Below are 19176 nucleotides of genomic sequence, written 5' to 3' on the forward strand. Positions count from 1 at the left end.
AGTTTCTTTGTTGAAGAGCGGCAGAGCAGCCTGGTAGACTGAAGTTGTCGTGATTTGTCCCGGGTTGCAGAACGTTGCCGTTTAGGGGTGTCAAATTTGCATCCATTTATTCTATTGCATAGACAGTGACTTCTTTGTTCCCTTCATGTGAGAGCTTTCTTTCAAACTCGTGCTGTGACATACACCTATATTGCCACGATTCCGTTCCAGTCCATTCATTATTTTCAACAGCAGCAAAGAAATTTTCCTGCAAAATGGCTACGGGAATGTAATTCTCCCGTTTCCAGGTTTTCACCCTCTTCAGTGCACGTTTACAAAACTGGCTTTTAAATGGCAGTTGTCCGGAAAGCTCCTATCTATTTGCAAGGATGTTCCGCCTGGCCTTCGGCTGAGTGCCAGCGGGTGTCCTCCTTCTTCCATCTAAGACCACCACTTCTTCTGGGGCTGCCCTCGGCCATCTGCTGTGCCTGTATACGAATTCCCAATATTTGTTTAAATAGCCTGCTCCTGGACTATTTTAATGATTAAAAAAAAAAGTATTGATTTTATGTTTTTGTGATTTTAATGTATCTTTTAATGTTGTTAGCCGCCCTGAGCCCATCTGTGGGGAGGGTGGGGTATAAATCGAATAAAATAAATAATAAATAAATCGGGTCATTTCGTAGAAAAAGAGCTGGAGGAACTCATTAGTATAACTCATTAGCACAACTCATTAGCATATGCCACGCCTCTTGCCATCACTGGAAGTGTGTCATTGGTATAACTGATTTACATATGCCACACCCCCTGACATCACCTATTCTGGCTGTTTTGGACCCAATCCTGGCCATTCAGGGCCGAAATTGTGCCCCAAATGGCAAAAAGGGGCTGAAAATGGCTGAAAAGGGGCCCAAAATGGTCAGGATCAGGCTGCTGCTGAATGGGAGAGTGATCCACCACCCGTCAGAGGCCCGATCTGGGCTGTTTCGGCCCCAATCCAGGCCAAAACGGGCCCAAAATGGACGAGAGTCAGGTGGGCAGGGCCACCTGACATGTGACCTCTTTGGGGAACTGCCAGAACTGCATTCCTGTGTGTTCCCCCTCGAAATGAGCCCTGAAATAAATAAATAAGGAATGCAGTCCAAGTGCATTGGCACACTGTTCGGAAGGAATGGCACGCATTTTTTTACCCTGCAAGGTCCCAGCCATATCGGTGCTATTTTCCTGCCTTCTCATGGGCACCATTTCCCCTATATTTTCCATCATTGTACTAACAGAGGCCTTTTAAAAAAAAATTAGTAATAGCAATATTGCTCTCTTGCATCTCTTGCACTGAACAATTTGCATTTTAATATATCTGTTATAGTATTACAGGGTACACAAGAGGAAATTCATTTCATGATCAGTTCTTTCAAACTCCACTGTGCAGTGATTTCTTTGGGTATCAGGTAAAGGAAACACAAGAGGTGGGCTTTAGGCAGAGGCAAGCTGTTTAAGGCATGCCTAAAGAAAATGGAAAGAATGGCTGGGGAATTGCCGTGGCAGACTTGACAACCATGACCTTGAGAGCCAATGCAGATTTGCTGCACAGCATGTATGGAAGGGAACAGTCAGGAAAAAAAGATAGAGAAAATGTGCAGAAAACTCCTGTGTCTGGAAGCTTCATTGCCAATGTGCGTGTCTCTACATTCACAGCAGTAACTAAAGCAACACAGAAATCCTTGCAGTGTGGAAGCAGACTAGGAGTGAAAGGTGTCCAGCAATGGGGATCATACTGCAAGTAGCAGAGACTTCAGAACCTGGGAGAGCTCCCAATGAAAAGCAGTCATTGCTCCAGTAATAGCCATAACCCATAGTCCAGTAGCTTCTAAGAGCCAAGCTACAAGTGACGCCGTATGCAGGTTGGACACTTGTCAGCTTCCCTCAAGTTTTGATGGGAAATGTAGGCGTCCTAGTTTTACAGCTTGGCTCTCCATTACAGCTGCAAGGCCAGGATGCCTACATTTCCCATCAAAACTTGAGGGAAGCTGACAAGTGTCCAACCTGTGTACAGCATCACTTGTAGCTTGGCTCTAAGTAACGATGCAGGCAGGTTAAGGGTTTAGCTTAAAGCTGGCAAGAATTTAAAGGGCAAGCCTCTTGGAATAAAGCTGCATACTCTGGTCTCAGTGGGTTGTCTCCAGTGCCCAGGGCTTTCCATAGGAAGCTTTTTATTGGAGTGAAGCTCGCATCTCTGAAACCAGATTATCCTCCCATCAGATTTTCATTGGCTCAGCCATCACCAACAAGAACATGGCACCACCACAAATGAATAGGAATGCTTGAAGGGTAGATAACTCTCAATGTCATACGCAAGCGAGCCAAGCTGCGTGTGATGTCACAGGGGTAAATAAAACAAAACTTGAAAACAAGCCTCCAGACTCACTTATCAATCTGATTAGGAATGGGGTGGGTGGGGATTCCTTTTTAAAACACACGTACACAAAATTATGATCATGCAGTGTTCCCTTGACAGGACAGTTACGATCAGCTAATAAGTGACTTCTGACCTTCCTAGTTATGAGCGGAGCCTGAATGGTGCGGTTATAAATTGGAGAACTCTGTAGAGTTCAAGGTGCAACCATGCAGCAAGTCGTAAAAAACAGTAATCTTGTAATCTTTGATAATTTAGAGATCAAATTTATGGCTTCAATTTGGGTCTGTCCTCAGGGCTTGTAACCCATGGAGAGTAACTACATCTGGAATCAGATAATACAACCCTAGATAGGTGTGCCTGCCTGTTATCAGTTCGGAACTATCTCTTCATAGAGAGTGACTTTATTGGAAATTATCTTCAGCAAGGCATTCCCGAGTATGATACGGTGATCGTAAACTCTGCTCTGCCTCGATATCAACACAGGATCAGGCGAGTAAGCATAACTGAGTCGCTCACTTTGTTCAGGTCCACCCTGACACCCTTGGGGAGTGCACATTAAACCGAACCTAGCACACCAAAGAGCATCAAACCAAACTTAGTGTACAGTCATCAGAAACATGCTGTCCTTGAAAATAATGGTTCAGTTTTCCCTAGTGATCGTGGCTCATAACCACTGCATTGCACATCACTGTGTTGAGGTATTCTTTGCAAACCTCATAATTCTTTTGTCTAAACCAGGGCTGGGGGATAGAGGAAGATGTGCCGGGGTTGATTTATCATTATCATCATTAACAACAACATTCAATTTATATACGACTCTTCGGGATAACTTAACGATCACTCAGAGCAGTTTACAAAGAATGTTGTTATTATCCTCACAACAATCACCCTGTGAGATGGGTGGGGCTGAGAGAGCTCCGAGAAGCTATGACTGACCCAAGGTCACCCAGCATAACATCCCAGAACATAATTTCCCAACACATACACACACACCATCGCACAATAACAACAACAATAACATTCAATTTATTTACCGCCCTTCAGGACAACTTAACGGCCCCTCAGAGAGGTTTACAAAGCATGTTATTATTATTCCCATGACAATCACCCTGTGAGGTGGGTGGGGCTGAGAGAGCTCTGAGAGAGCTGTGATTGACCCAAGGTCATCCAGCTGGCTTCAAGCGGAGGAGTTGGGAATCAAACCAGGTTCTCCAGATTAACCACTACACCAAACAAATACATACTTCAGCGTCTTGCAGTACAGTGTTGGATATGATGTAGGCTGAAGGGTAAGCCCTGGATTTGGTGTTTGACCAAAGATGAGATTGCACGCAGTCATCTTTTGATTTTATGGACACACAAAGTTGCCTTCAATTGATGCCCTCTAGCTCGTACCCGCTTCAAGTCCTATTTTCTTTAAAGCTGAGAATGGTTAGCACTGGAAAGAGATGGACTTAGGAGGTGGTAGATTCTCTATTGATATTAGCAGGGTATTTTCAAGAAAGAGATGGACTTAGGAGGTGGTAGATTCTCTATTGATATTAGCAGGGTATTTTCAAGAAAGAGATGGACTTAGGAGGTGGTAGATTCTCTATTGATATTAGCAGGGTATTTTCAAGAAAGAGATGGACTTAGGAGGTGGTAGATTCTCTATTGATATTAGCAGGGTATTTTCAAGAAAGAGATGGACTTAGGAGGTGGTAGATTCTCTATTGATATTAGCAGGGTATTTTCAAGAAAGAGATGGACTTAGGAGGTGGTAGATTCTCTATTGATATTAGCAGGGTATTTTCAAGTAGGTGCTGGTCTGCAGCAGAACAGCAAAATTTGAATTCGATGGCACTATAGAGACTAACACGATTTTCAAAGTATAAGCTTTTTGAGAGTCAAAGTTCCCTTCTTCCTATCTGAAGAATGGAGCCGCAACTTTCAAAAGTCTGTTAAGCTGGATGATTTGTATTTTAAAATGTTACGGGATTTCCGGAAGGTTCTTAGGGACAGTTTGGGGCAAGTCTTTAGGGCAACAGAAGTCCTATGTATTGTCAAAGGCTTTCACGGCCGGAGAACGATGGTTGTTGTGGGTTTTCCGGGCTGTATTGCCGTGGTCTTGGCATTGTAGTTCCTGACGTCCCACACTGAGAGATCTCTGTCTTTTGGTGCTACACCTCTGAAGATGCCAGCCACAGCTGCTGGCGAAACGTCAGGAACTACAATGCCAAGACCACGGCAATACAGCCCGGAAAACCCACAACAACCACAGAAGTCCTATGGATTGCAGTTCTAAACAAAATTTAAGCAAGTGGTGAGAGGGGAGCCGGACGCTGCACCCTCCTGTTCATTAACTCCCTACACACTAGTGGTTAAAGTTTCTTTTTTAAAAAAAAAATCAGAGTCTGTTTGGGGAGAAAAAACCCTGAAAATGCTGGAGCATCTGGTCAGAGAAGGAAGGATGGGAGGACAGAACTCCCCTTGTCTAAAGGCTCCATTGTTGTAGTGTTGTTAATTTGCACACATACGCACACACAAAACCATCCCCCAAATGATGTTTGAGGATCCAGGAAAGGAACGGAAAGCTCATTTGTTGTCCATTTACTCTTACGCTCACTAAATGAAGATTTAAATTATGTTATTTATGTGAAAGGAAGATGACCTGAATGTAAAACAACCACCTTAAAAATGTTACACAAACACACACAAATATTATTGGACAAAACCCTAACTTGTGTGCCAATGTAACTTCCCTCAATCTTTGCAGGCATACCTGAGGGAAAACTTAGTCTTGCAACTGAGTAAATAATATACTTTCTTCCATCTGCCCAAAATTTAGAGGGAGGTTCCGTTGGGTAAGGGGGTACATCACCTATGGATTTCATCGCCATTTTATTATGAGGAGAAAGTTGCAGTACAGACAGGTTTCCCACTCAATTTAATATCAGTGTATTATAACATTATATTGATATAATGTTATAATAATATCATAGAATCATAGAGTTGGAAGGGACCTCCAGGGTCATCTAGTCCAACTCCAATATGTGTAAGGTTCTCTGGACTCCTAGATTTCATTGAAGAAAAAGAGTAAATCTCTCTTTCCATTGTGGAGATATAACAGGAAAGGTGTATCTCCTCAATGGGAAAGTACTAGAGATTACTTTTTTTTCAAATGAAAGTTGGGAATTCAGAGATCTTCTTACCCATATTGTCATAATGTTATAACAATATTCAATTACTCATTTAAAACAAACCTGAAAAGGCCCTATTTGCATAGGAGAGGGTGGATGGCCACTGCTGGGGGATGGGGTAGAGAACTTGTGGGGAAACCTGCTGTATGGAAGCCCTATTACTGCTGAGCTTTATCAGCAACTGCAACGGCAATGGGGCAGCCAACCAAGCCTGTTCCCCTGTGGAAACCACTGTGGTGACTCACATGCCAGCCCAACGGGCAGTGGCTCAGAAAGTGACGCAGGACAAAAGGGCTGTCGAATAAGGAGTTTAGTAATGGGATGCACTCTGGTATGTCTGGCTTGTTTGCATGCCATTGCACATGAATATGATTTTGCTAAAGGCAGGGTTGGCCCAATCACCAGGCGAAGCTAGGGCACCAGATTTCGAGGGGTACAAAATCCACTGGCTTAAAGGGAAGCTTGATTTTAATGGGCTTCTAGAATCACCAAATCCGTTGACTCTGGTCTTCTGTAGCGGCCATGATGGCATATGGAAGTCTAGGAGCAAAGCTACAAGTGACTTTCTCCACGTGGAGAACACTAGATTTTTCTCGCAAGGTTATCTGGGAAGTGAAGTCCGAGTGGTCCTTCCCCTCTCTGTTAGAATCGCTGCCTGAAGAGCCACAAGAGGGCTTCGTTTGGGGGCGGGCAGCTGCTACTTTCTCCCAGGGTGTCCAGCGGGCTGCCTGCTCCCAGGGAACTGCTCTGGAAATGGCAGTGTCGGTGAAGCTTCAGCCGCAGATCCTTCCACTGTCACTGCGGCTGGAGCTTCACCAACGTGGTGGTTTTCTCCAGAGCAGCTCCCCGGGAGCAGGCAGCCATGTCAGCATTTCTCCCAGCCCCCTCAAGGCTTCACAGGTCATTTATTTATTTATATTTCAATTTATATACCACCCATCCCAAGGGCTCTGGGCGGTGAACAGTTTAAAATCAATAAAAACAAGAAAACAACAAACACTAAAATCAATATACAAAACAATAATGAAATAATAATCATGGGTGGAAATGCTGGGAAACGGAGGAGGTGCTACTGACTCCGCCCTGCTGGCTAAACCAATTACCTCATAGGGGTTACACTAGCAAAAACAGGAAGTGATGTCATGATATCGAGGGTGCTGCTTTAGGACTAACCAAAAAAACTATGGCTAAACCATAGAGTTTTTGCAGCTCTCCATGTCTTGTTGTCACGTCTGGTTTTTGCAGGAAGTGATGTCGCATGCCTGTTCCTGCTCCCCAAACCCTCCAAGGGATACCAGGCAGTGGCCCGGCTCCTTACATGCTTTTACAATACACACCACATAGGTGCAAATTATACTCTAGCTGCAGCTCTCATCACCATGTGATACCGTTGTCGTGTGCATGCTTGTGAGCTGTCATTTACAAGCCAAATGGCTTAGCTGGGGATTTTTCTCTGGCTTTGCAATTTTGCAAGAGGCCAAGAGGGAACACTTTCTTACCGGCCTGGAAAAATCTGGGCAGCTAGTAACCTCGGTTGCCGTGAGGTGACTATTCGGAATAGTATTTGAGGCCTTATTCTCACCCCCTCATTCCATCTTTATTTTCTAGCAGCACAGATGACTGTGAGGTTGTGAAATGATTAAAAAAAGAATGCTCCAAAGCGACTAGGATCATGTTTCGTGAGATTCTCATGCTGCGAAGGGGGTGAGCCTCATAGCTTTCCGAAATGAGTACTTCGCTAAACGAAGGCTGTCTCTCAAAAGCCGTGGCAAAATTCACATCCAAGAACAGCCTCGAACGTTCGCACAATGGCAAACAAACTTCCTTTTGTGTTGCTGACCTCCCCTTTTCCTACCCTGCCTCTCCTTCCTAACAAGGCTTTTTTCCTAATCTGATTTACATTTTTTTTAAACTACAAAGGCCCCTGTCAGTCCCAAAAGCTCCTTTTAAGAACTTCAAAACCAGAGAGAGAACGCGGAGATCCCAATCAGAGTGAGAAAAGGTGATGGAAGAACAAATCCCAGTTCTGAAAAAAAATCGCTTTTCTCTATGTTCCCAATCTCTGTCATGAGATATTCCGAGGGCAGATGCTTGCGAAAGCGGCTGGCAGATTTTTAATGTCAAATTCCTTCTGATTCATGGGGGCGTATGTGATGTTGAAAACTATATCAAATCATTCCTTCCCCCCACCATCTTTTCCACAGACATATGGCGAGAAGCTTCCTACGTCTAGATTACATTTCAATCTTTACCAGCCTTTCCGGGCTTTAATTTATTCCCCCCCCTTAAAAAACCCACAGATGGCAGATGCCCCTCCCACTGTGGGAGGAGCTAACTCTCTAGCCCTTCTTGTATACTTTGGAGATTCCAGCTGTTGTTTCCATTTGGCTACAGGCGTTTGACAAGGAAAGGTCATTGGAACTGAAGGAACGCATCCGTCAAAAATAACTTTTGAAGAGCTGAGCTGCTTCGGGGAACAAAAAAACACTTCTTGAGGTGAGTGTGTTTGATTGTGAATGTACTTATTAAAGTTCCTTACAGTTTGGGGGCTGGTGTGAGAATTTCCTTTGGATTCTCCAGCTTTGAAAAGCGGGGATGTGAACAGAGTGCTAATGAGGCGACCTTTCTCCTTTTGCACGGTGCGAGAAGAAGCAAATCTTTGGGATAGAAGCACAATCGGGTGAAGGAAATCTCACAGCGCTTTGGGCAATGCATGGGTTCTCCTTGGCACGGATGGAGCCATTTTATTAAGAAGTCTCAAACTAAGCACGTCAAATCTCTGTACTTTCAAAAAGCCAGCTTGGTAGGGTCGCTGGGCCAATTTCTTCATGTAATGGGGCATTAACACAAATCTAAAGTTGACTGGCCGGCTTGTTTTTTGCTGGTGTAAATGGCAGGATGCAACTAATAGAGGAGTGTTGAGAAAATGTCTTGTTTTTTTTAAAAAAGCAATCAAGGCAGGGCAAAACAATTGGTGAAATATTAATATCTGGGAAAAGCTGTACAATGAATGAAACCACCTGCTTCTTAAGGCTGTCTAACAGAAGCCGATAAGTACACTGTACAGTTAAACTTTCAGTCAACCCTACCTGTGGCTAAAGATCTAAGCATAAGCATTGATTTGCCTTAATAGTTCAGATATTGAAAAAGCACCAGGATGGTTACTGAATCATAGAATCATAGAGTTGGAAGGGGCCATAACAGACCTTCTAGTCCAACCCCCTGCCCAGTGCAGGATCAGCCTAAAGCATCCCTGACAAATATTCATCCAGCCTCTTCTTGAAAACTGCCAGTGAGGGGGAGCTCACCACCTCCCTAAGCAGCTGATTCCACTTTTGAACTACTCTGACTGTGGAAAATTCTTCCTAATATCCAGCCGGTACTTTTCTGCATGTAATTTAAGCCTGTTGCTTCAAGTCCTACCCTCTGCTGCCAACTGGAACAGCTCCTTGCCCTCCTCCAAATGACAGCCTTTCAAATACTTAAAGAGAGCAATCATGTCCCCCCTCAACCTCCTCTTCTCCAAACTAAACATTCCCAAGGCCCTCAGCCTTTCCTCGTAGGGCTCAGTCTCCAGACCCCTGATCATCCTCGTCGCTCTCCTCTGCACCCTCTCGATTTTGTCCACATCCTTTTTGAAGTGAGGCCTCCAGAACTGCACACAGTACTCCAGGTGCAGCCTGACCAAGGCAGTATAGAGAGGGGCTATGACCTCCTGCGATTTTGATGCTATGGCCCCTTTGATACAACCCAGGGTTGAATTGGTCTTATTTGCCACTGCATCACACTGACTGCTCATATTTAGTTTACAGTCTGCTGCCAATCTGTCACAAATTCAGTAGAAAAACAGGAGGCTTGTTCCAAATGCACACTTGCTGTGGCAAAGAATTTTTAACATCCCAGATTTTTTTTTTTAATAAAAGTCTTAATGGATTGATTTTGGGCATAATCTTAGGAGATGTGGGTTCGAATAATGTGGTCATCTTGCTCAAGTCTGAGACCATATTACAAGTTTTTTTTAAAAAAATATGTATTTTTAATGACATAATTTCTAGTCTGCCTTTCTCACTGAGACTCAATGAGCTTAGACTGGAGTAACTCTGTTTAAGACCGCACTGATAGTTTGGCATTAGGAAGGGTTTTGATGCCTTGCTATATAGACTTAGGAATGGGCTGTGGTGGTGGTGTTTCTTATTTTGGGGGGCTTTCTCCTTAGAGATTGGCCCAGTGAAACTTGTTTTTGGGTGGTATGAAGGTAACTCCAAAGATAATACACATTTGGCTTGGGTAGTCTAGTAACTTCTGTAGGCCTATTCTGTTTTTATTTCGTGTGGGTTGCATTACCAGGTCCAAAGCATCCTAAACCCTAGACTCATGTAACAGGTGATGTCATAGCATTGACCTGGATGATGTCATAGAACGCGACCTGTGGATGTCACATTGAATAGCGACACTAACGTTTGCTCTTCCACAAACCACTTGGAATTGTGCCTTGTGGTACCTCTGAGTGTGTGTGGGGTGGCAATCGTGGCTTTGAAGAAATAGGACAATTTACCATATGCACAACGTTTTAAATAAATAAAATTGAGATTAATTCTATGCTAAAAATAAAATATTATTTAGTGCCAAATTATTGCCTAACATCTCTTGTAGACATGATTACAATTACGATTACGATTACGATTACGATTACGATTACGATTACGATTACGATTATGAAGCAGGCTTGCATAGAAGGCTCAAAAGAAGCCCCCACATATTCAGGCTATCTGATGGCCCAGGAATTTCAACCTATTGCCTAGAGAACAAGCCCCAAACCTGAGTTTTGGGACCTAGATCCACAGCATGACTTGTCAAAGGGATTTCTTGAGACATAGAAATTAACTTTCGATTTGTGATGTGTTGATATAGAAGATTTATTCAGCACTGACAGAAGTGAGTTAGCCTCTTTTGTACTGTAGTCAATGGACAGCTGATAACAAATACGTACTGGGCAGATTCCCCCAGACTTAGTTTGGATGACCTAGATAATTTATTTATAAAAAGAAAGGAGAGAAGGGGACTTCTGGCTGTCTAAAATAGCCATGGCACTGGCCTTGGTGCTTGGTGATGACATCATCAAAGACAGCCGAAGCCTATAGGGCCAAACTACGAGTGACGCCTGACACAGGTTGGACACCTGTCAGCTTCCCTCAAGTTTTGATGGGAAATGTAGGCAGCTTGGCGGAATGTTGGACAAGTGACAGTTGAAAGGTCCATTGGACAGCAGTCGGAGAGTCAAGCTGCAAGACCAGGACGCCTACATTTCCCATCAAAATTTGAGGGAAGCTGACAAGTGTCCAACCTGTGTCACTTGTAGCTTGGCCCTCACTGCAGTCTGGAGATCAACTGTAATTACAGAACTCCAGGCCTCACCTGGAGGTTGGCAACCCTAAAACCAGCTCCTCGCCATTAGCACCCCCCCAATCATACTTTTGATGGCAACTGCAATTGGAGGCAATGGCCAGGAGGACAGTATTCACATCACAGAGGCAGCAGATGCCACCAGTAGCACAGAGGCTAGAGAGTCATGTAGAGTTGCCAACCACCAGGCGGGGCCTGGAGATCTCCCGGAATTACAATTGCAGACTGCAGGGATCAGTTCCTCTGGAGAAAATTACAATTTTGGAGGGTGGAGGTTAGGTTGCATGGCAACACATCCCTGCTGAACTCCCTTCCCAAAACTCTGCCCTCTCGAGGCTCTAGATCCAAGTAGGGTTGTTAACCTACCTGTGGTGGCTGGAGATCTCCCAGAATGATAACTGATTTCCAAGCCATAGAGATCAGTTACCCAGGAAAAAATGGCAGCTTTGGAGAGTGGAGTCTAGGGCATTATATCTAGGTGAGGTAACTCTCCTCCCCAAACCCCATCTTCTTCAGGCTCCCACCCCCTGCAAAAATCTCCTGGCAACCCTACTAGGCTTTGTCCCCAAATCTCCAGGCATTTCCCAACTCAGCTTTGGCAACCCTAGTGTTGCCCTAGGCCTAGCGAGCCCCAGGCTCAAATCCCACTCTGCCACTCTGGTGACTTGGGCCTTCTCATACACAAAAGGTAGATCAGATTTCTTCCTGATTTCCCACAGTTATGAAAAGATCTAAAACTATTTTCACGTCAGAGATGACGAGTCGACGACTTCTTTCAGATCACACAGCAAAGTTCCCAAGGAAAACTTTTTCCGATACATGAATTGGTTGGAAGAGTAATAAGTAAAGTCCATGATCTTAGCCCCAGGGGAGGGAGAGGACAGCCTGCACTGTGCCTTTAAGAGAGGGGAGGGAGAGGACAGCCTGCACTGTGCCTTTAAGAGAGGGGAGGGAGAGGGCAGCCTGCACTGTGCCTTTAAGAGAGGCCCTTCAGCTTCTTCAGGGAGGCTGTGACTGTCCCCAGGCTAGAGCACACCTGTCACCTGTCTCTCCAAGCAAGAAGAAGATGCTTTTCCTCTGTGCTCAGCCCCTGTGGGATCTCAGGCTAAAATGACAGGCTGCTCCCATGGGCTGCAGTCCTTGACTGCTAGCAGGTGAATAATGGCAAACTTCCTAACTTAGGAACAGCGGGAATTGAGTCCAGTGGCATCTTCCTAGCACAGGCTGGCTGAGTGAAAACCTGGATGGGGCAGAAGCATAAAAAGCAACTCAGTTGCTTTGAGAAGCAAGCGGGCCAGATGCAAGAAGGACCAGGGTATAAGGCTCCACGAACAGGATATTTGGCAGCTGCTGTTGGGGTTGTCATGCAGGTACGAGAGAAGCAGCAGTTCTCCAGGTTTTCTATTTCACACACAGAGTTGCAAACTCTTCCTCTGTCCCCTGCGACTGCATCATCTATTGCCATAGCTAGGTGGAACATTATCACCTGGCAATCACCACAATCACGTGGCTGCTAAAAGCACAGCTGTCACGGGGAGGGGGCAGTTGAAATCTTTGGAACTCTCTGCCCAAGGAGATTTGCCCTTTCCCTTCGATTGCGGGTGAAGTCTTTTTTGAATGCTTGATCCTCCTCCCTCTCCAATGTTTTAACTGTTGTTTTTATCATTTGTATTTATTATAAGCTCTGGTTTTAAATTGTTTTGATGCTGTATCTGTGTGCTGGTTTTAGTGGCTTTTATGATGGTATTTAATTTATCCTCTCTGTTGCTGTCTTCCACCATCGGGTGAAGACTTTTAAAATTTTGCTTGGCATTGCCTCAGTGATATTCTTCCCTCCCCAATGTTGTTTTTAATCTTTTATGTTTATTTCAAGCTCTTGTTTTTTTAATTGTTTAACTGTTTTAATGATGTATCTGTCTGCTGGTTTAATCCCGGTGTTTTAAGTATTGGTTGCCATGGCGGCCATATTGAGACAGAAAGGTGGGGTAAAAATCTTGTCAATGAAAAAAATAAATTGTTTTAATTGTTTTTTATTTTACACACAGAAAAACATATCCAACAGAAAGTTCAGAGACAGTTCAGTGAGATAAGCATCCCATAAAGAAAATACATTAACTCACAATTCAGAGAGATAAGCAGAATGTAAATAATTAGCTTTCTCGCTTGCTTCAAGTATTTCATGTAAACCAAAATCAGTTATCCATCTGATTCATCATTTGCCTCCAAGCATCAAGTTTTAACGGTTTTCTTTTTAAATAAGCTGTCTTACAAACCATATCTTTTAATTTCTTAATTGAATCATTTAATTTCTCTAATCACACATTTTTACTTGGGAAGGAGATTTTCTTCCAGGGTCTGGCACAGATAGATGACACAAGCAGTTGTTATCACATAGCACCAGAACAGTTATTGTTAAATTTTGTTGCAGATCAGAGCTTTTTTTCTGGGAAAAGAGGTGGTGGAACTCAGTGGTACTGGAACCATGTGATGACATCACTTCTGGGAAATGGCATCATCATGCAGGGCGTGGCTACCCCTGGGAGCATGCTCATGACTCGGGTCTGTTTGCCTTCCTGCCCCAGGCCAATTTGGGCCAATCCTGGGCGTTTTGAGTCTGTTTTGGCTATTTTGGGCCCATTTAGGCCCAGTTCAGGCCTGAAACAGCTAAGATTGGGCCATTTACGGGTGCGGGAGTGTTCCCCCACCAGGCAGTGGCCTGATCCTAGATATTTAGAGCCTGATCCTGACCATTTTGGATCTATTTTGGCCATTTCGGGCCAGTTTCAGCCCAATTTGGGCCTGAAACAGCCAGGACCAGGCCACTGCCAGGCTGGAGTGTGTTCCTCTGCCTGGCAGCAGCCCAATCCTGGCTGTTTTGGGCCAAATCCTGGTCATTTCGGGCCCATTTTGGCAATTTTGGGTCCCAAACGGCCGGGATTGGGCCTGAAACAGCCAGGATTGGGCCACTGCCGGGCGGGGGAGTGTTCCCCTGCCTGCCAGTGGCTCATTCCAGGCTGAATTGGGCCCAATCCTGGCCATTTTGGGCCCAATCCTGGCTGTTTCAGGCCCATTTTTGCCATTTCAGGCCCCTTTCGGCCATTTGGGGCCCAATTTGGGGCCCAATACTAACCTTGATGGTCTGGTTCAGTATAAGACAGCTTCATGTGTGTGTTCCGAGTGACATGTTGAATGTAGGTAAGCAACTGAAAAAAGGAAAACAGGACTGTGGGAAAGAGGGAGGTTCAGAGAATACAGCTTTTTATAACCTTGAATTGCTACGTTGCAGTTGCCAAAAATTTCTTCTACAGACCCACCCAGATACTTCTTCTACAGATCTAACTAAAGGCTGGAACTGCCTTAAAGGGGCAGCTCACTCACTGAATGCTGGTGGCTTTTCCCCTTCACTCCAGACCTTTCCGTTTTCAAAACAGTTGCAGGCTGTTCGGCTTCTGTTTTTTTCAGGGATTGCAGAGCACCCCAGTAAGGTAGCTCCCTTTCTTTTCCTGTCATGTGACTGTTGCCAACTCTGGATTGGGAAATTCCTCCCAATTTGGGGGCAGTCCTGGGAAGGGAATGCGATGCCATTGAGAGCCAAGCTACAAGTGACGCCTGACACAGGTTGGACGCTTGTCAGCTTCCCTCAAGTTTTGATGGGAAATGTAGGCATCCTGGTCTTGCAGCTGTAATGGAGAGCCAAGCTGGAAAACCAGGATGCCTACATTTCCCATCAAAACTTGAGGGAAGCTGACAAGTGTCCAACCTGTGTAAGACGTCACTTGTAGCTTGGCTCTGAGTCTGCCCTTGGAAGCTGGATATTAGGAAAAACTTTTTCACGGTCCGAGTAGTTCCAAGGTGGCATCAGCTGCCTAGGGAGGTGGTGAGCTCCCCCTCACTGGCAGTTTTCAAGAAGAGGCTGGATGAATATTTGCCAGGGATGCTTTAGGCTGATCCTGCACTGGGCAGGGGGTTGGACTAGAAGGTCTGCATGGCCCTTTCCAACTCTCTGATTCTGTGATTGTATGTCTCCCTGAACTCCTTATAGAAGGGCAGGGTAAAAACAAGTAAAGTGCCTTCAAGTCTCAGCTGATTTATGGAGACCCTGTAGAGTTTTCAAAGCAAAGATAAGCAGAGGTGGTTTGCCATTGCCTGCCTCTTCATAGCGACCTGGTCTTCCTTGGGGCTCTCCCATCCAAGTACTCACCAGGGCCAACCCGCTCAGCTTCCAAGATCTGACAAGATTAGGCTAGTCAGAGCAAGATAAAAATATACTCGATAAAATCATAAAAAATTATCATCCCTGTACACTCTGGACTTTGTCCTCCCATCTCAGCTTGGGGTGTTTACAGTAGATATAAAACGGGTCAATGATCATCTACTTGACTGGCCTAAAATGACGGCAACTGGAGTTGTGGGATGTTAAGTACCTAGAGGTTTGTTCTTTGCCACTGGGTTGCTTAAAGGCAGAGCAGTCGTGCTGCAGCCCGTAGCTTTTGTCACTTGCCTCCAGCTCTGAAGTCCTCCAGTTACCGTCTCCCTGCTTGTTTGGCACAGGATCAGAGAGGATAGAATTCCTCTTGTGGGCCTTCAAAACATTTTCTCTTCATCCGGCTTGGATGAAACCAGGGCTTTTTTTCAGCGGGAACGTGGTGGAATGGAGTTCCGGCACCTCTTAAAAATGGTCAAATGACCAGTGGCCCTGCCCCCTGATCTCCAGACAGAGGGGAGTTTAGATTGCCCTCCGCGCTGCTCGGCGGCGCGGAGGGCAATCTAAACTCCCTTCTGTCTGGAGATCAGGGGATGGGGCCACCGGCCATGTGACCATTTTCGCCGAGGGCAGTTTAAACTTTAAAAAACTCCCCCCTTGTTCCAGGTGACCCAAAGTGACGTCATTGTGCGGTCTTGAGCTCCACCACCTCTTTTCCCAGGAAAAAAGCCCTGGATGCAACTTATTCTGGGTATAGGAAAGCCTTTGTTTTGACCCAGGGAAAATGGAGAGCTATTAGTTCTAATAAAAGCCCGGTTGCCAAAATCCAGCAGAAGAGGAAAAGATTCCCTCTGTCCTCGTCTTGTACCATCCAGATCCAAACCAAGTATCATCTGAAAATGTCTCACATCTTTTGTCCAGTCCCATATACCCCAGAAGTCCCTCTTGTCCCCCCTCTAAGTGATACTAATAATTGCCAGAGAGAGGCCTCCATGGGTCTCAAAACACAAGAAGAACTCCAATGAATTAGATCCAAGTAGGGGTGTTGTTAACCCCAAAGTGGTGGCTGGAGATCTCCTGGAACTGCAGCCAATATCCAGGTCACAGAGATCAATTTGCCTAGAGAAAATGGCTGCTTTGGAGGGTGAGTCTATGGTAATATACCCCTCTAAGGTCCCTCCCCAAACCCCACCCTCTATAGACTCCACCCCTCCAAATCTCCAGGAATTTCCCACCGTAGAGCTGGCAACCCTAGAATCAAGTTCCATCTATTAGTCCAGCATCCAATTTCCAACCCAGATAAGGAAGGCCATGAGTGAGAGATGAAGGCAACACACAAATCCCTTGCCTTCCAGTAACTAGTTTTTGGAGGTATGCTGTCTCTGAACACAGACGTTCCATGGATCTATTCCGACTCATAACTCTTAAAGGTACTCTGCGTTCAGATTATATTTCCATCACTCACTTTAACCAAGACACCGAAAACAGTGATCCAAGAAGATCATGAGTTTTATTATAACAAACCCTTCATTAAGACACGTGCATAAAATAATAGTCACAGCAGAGAGTCTTACATACTTTTTTTTACAGCTAATTGTTCACAGAATACAAGATCAAAGGTTAACACAGGGTTTATACAAATAATTCTTTGGAAATGCTGTCTTCAGGAATTATGGCACCTGATGCGTATGGATGACAAGACAGTAAATGCTTCTTGATATAAACATGTCAAAAGGTTTGGTGCCTTCTCTTACAGTTTGGTTTTTACAGGCTGCTTTTCCAAGGCTATATTTTAGTTAGTGGAAAGGAAAATAAGAGATGTTGCCGTTCTTGTAAAGTTACCCTGACTTTCTATCTATGAGACTGCTTAGCTAAGGAAAAATGTTCCCCCGAATGTGTGTAGGCCTGATTCAATAGCACTCATAGTGGATGAAAGATCAAAAATTCCCTAACAGTATCAATCATGAATTCTGGATTACAAAATAAGCCAAAATGAGGAACTCTTTTCATGAAACTTTCTGGTCCTGTGAAAAGTACCCCAGGTTGGCAGTCTTTCAGGGGCTATGAAAGAAGGGCATGGAAATCTTTGTGACACATAGCAAATGACTCTCTTGAAATGAGAATCTTTCTCCCAATTGGTGCTGTTGGTGGATGGAAAGAAGGTGGAGCCGTTGCTAAGCGGGAGAGGTTTAATCCTCGGCCTCAGGTTCTATTCTTGGCCTCTCTGGTTAAAAGGACCTTGTAGGATATGATTGTGCAAGACCTTGATCTGAAACCTTGTGTCATGAATAGAGATGGGCACGAACAGCAATACGAGCTAAAAAAAGCCATGAACAGCCCAATCTGCTGTTTGCGAACAAGCTGTTTATGAGGCCCCATTCTAAACAAACATGTGGTTATTGCAAGCCTCGTTCGTTGCTGTTCATCAAGACAGACAGTCTGGCACCTACAATCAATTCCCTTGGCAACATAGGCAGGGATTGTCTGAACTCTGTCTGAACTCCTGCTGTTGCCCTGGAAACCCCAATCTAAGTCCAATTTAGCTTGATAGGCAGGTCTTCCTTCCAAATGTGGAGCTCCACATTTGTTACAAGAGATCAAAGACTATGGGAGAGGGAGGGCCCCTCCCAGCTCTGGCTTTCAGTCTTTGCAGACAGTGCAGAGGGAGAGACAGTTGCTGTTGGCATTTTGAGAGAGAGACAGGGAGAGTGCATTGGAGCTTGAATTTTCTTTATGTGTGGTGGGATATGAATCTACCCCTTCATGTTCCAGGGCTGCTGCCAGGCTCTGGGGCCAAGCTATTATTATTGGTACCTTTCCTGCTGCCTGCTCAGGTAAGATTTCTGGGAGTGGTGCGGTAGGGATCTTGACTTGGATGATGGCTGGAGGAGAGCCTGCTGGCCCCCACGAACAGCCAACCACAAATATGTTCATGAACAGGGCCATGTTCGTGGTTGTTCATGAGTCCCTGTTCATGGATGGCAACGAATAACGAACATCATGTTCAGTTTTTTTTACTATTCGTGGCCATCTCTAGTCCCAAAGTGACTTTTCGAAGGGACTAAGAAAGGAGAGGAGGCCTAGTAATTTGCTGATTGATTGACTATGTTTGTAATAATTATCAAGCAACCAAACTGAAAACAAAGGAGAACATTTCTGAAGCATTCCTAAGCATTCACACTCCTTCACGTCCACTACAAACAGGGAGTCCCGATTGGTGGACCTGAGGAGACTAGGAGATACCATGCATGGTGGTCTTGTGGTAATGATTTTGAGGCTGTCACTTGGTTCTCTGAAGTTCTCACTGCCGAAGGTGTCCTTGATAGGTCATCATATCCTCAGTTCTCCATTTTCAGGTGGTCTTCCAGCCACAGTTCTCTGGATGCTGCCCAATAACTTGCCCAAATAACAAGAGCAAACCGTGACCTACTTACTATACCGATTTAAAGATACAGTGTAACAAATTAGACAAAAATATCTTTTATATCATTGAATCAGTGTCAGTTCAAGAAAACTCTTAAATGGTTATATTGCTGGCAACAGTTAATGTGTAGAGGGTACAGACCATGAAGCAGCTAGCACTATCACACAATTCACAGAATTCAAAGTCCCCTTCCTCCTGGCAGTTACCAAGCTGTAAAGATAACATGTAATTTATTAGAATTCCAATAATAACAATATAAGAATCTGTTTGTGTCTGAAGTTATACTTACAGAGATTAATCAAAGGTAATTTACCTGTCAATTTCCATGCACAGTGGCCGCTCGCTCAATGGCGTGTGCTCAGCGCAAATCAATGTGTTTTAAATAGTAACTATTCAAAATGTTGTTAAAGGGCCAGAATACCGAAAAACAGTCCTCATAAGTAAGCTGATAAGTCACAATTAATATCCAGTCCATAGGGTTCCACCGAATTCAGTTTGTGCATCCACCAAGCCTCTCTTTTTAACAAGTCTCTCCGTGCAAACGAATCCTCTTTGTTGGTTGTTGTGGATT

At 44.7% G+C, this 19176-nt stretch overlaps 1 protein-coding gene across 2 annotated transcripts in view; it reads left to right on the forward strand.

The window, feature by feature from the left end:
- Positions 1-7966: 7966 nt before the first annotated feature.
- Positions 7967-19176, forward strand: part of LOC129325461 (glycerophosphodiester phosphodiesterase domain-containing protein 5-like) — a 50749-nt gene continuing 39539 nt past the window's right edge. For both annotated transcript variants that reach the window (XM_054973114.1, XM_054973115.1), the window contains exon 1: positions 7967-8070. The gene's annotated coding sequence lies outside the window, so the exon portion shown is untranslated. The remainder of the gene's footprint in view (positions 8071-19176) is intronic.

Source organism: Eublepharis macularius, chromosome 3 (assembly GCF_028583425.1).
Source record: "Eublepharis macularius isolate TG4126 chromosome 3, MPM_Emac_v1.0, whole genome shotgun sequence".
Lineage (NCBI taxonomy): Eukaryota > Metazoa > Chordata > Lepidosauria > Squamata > Eublepharidae > Eublepharis > Eublepharis macularius.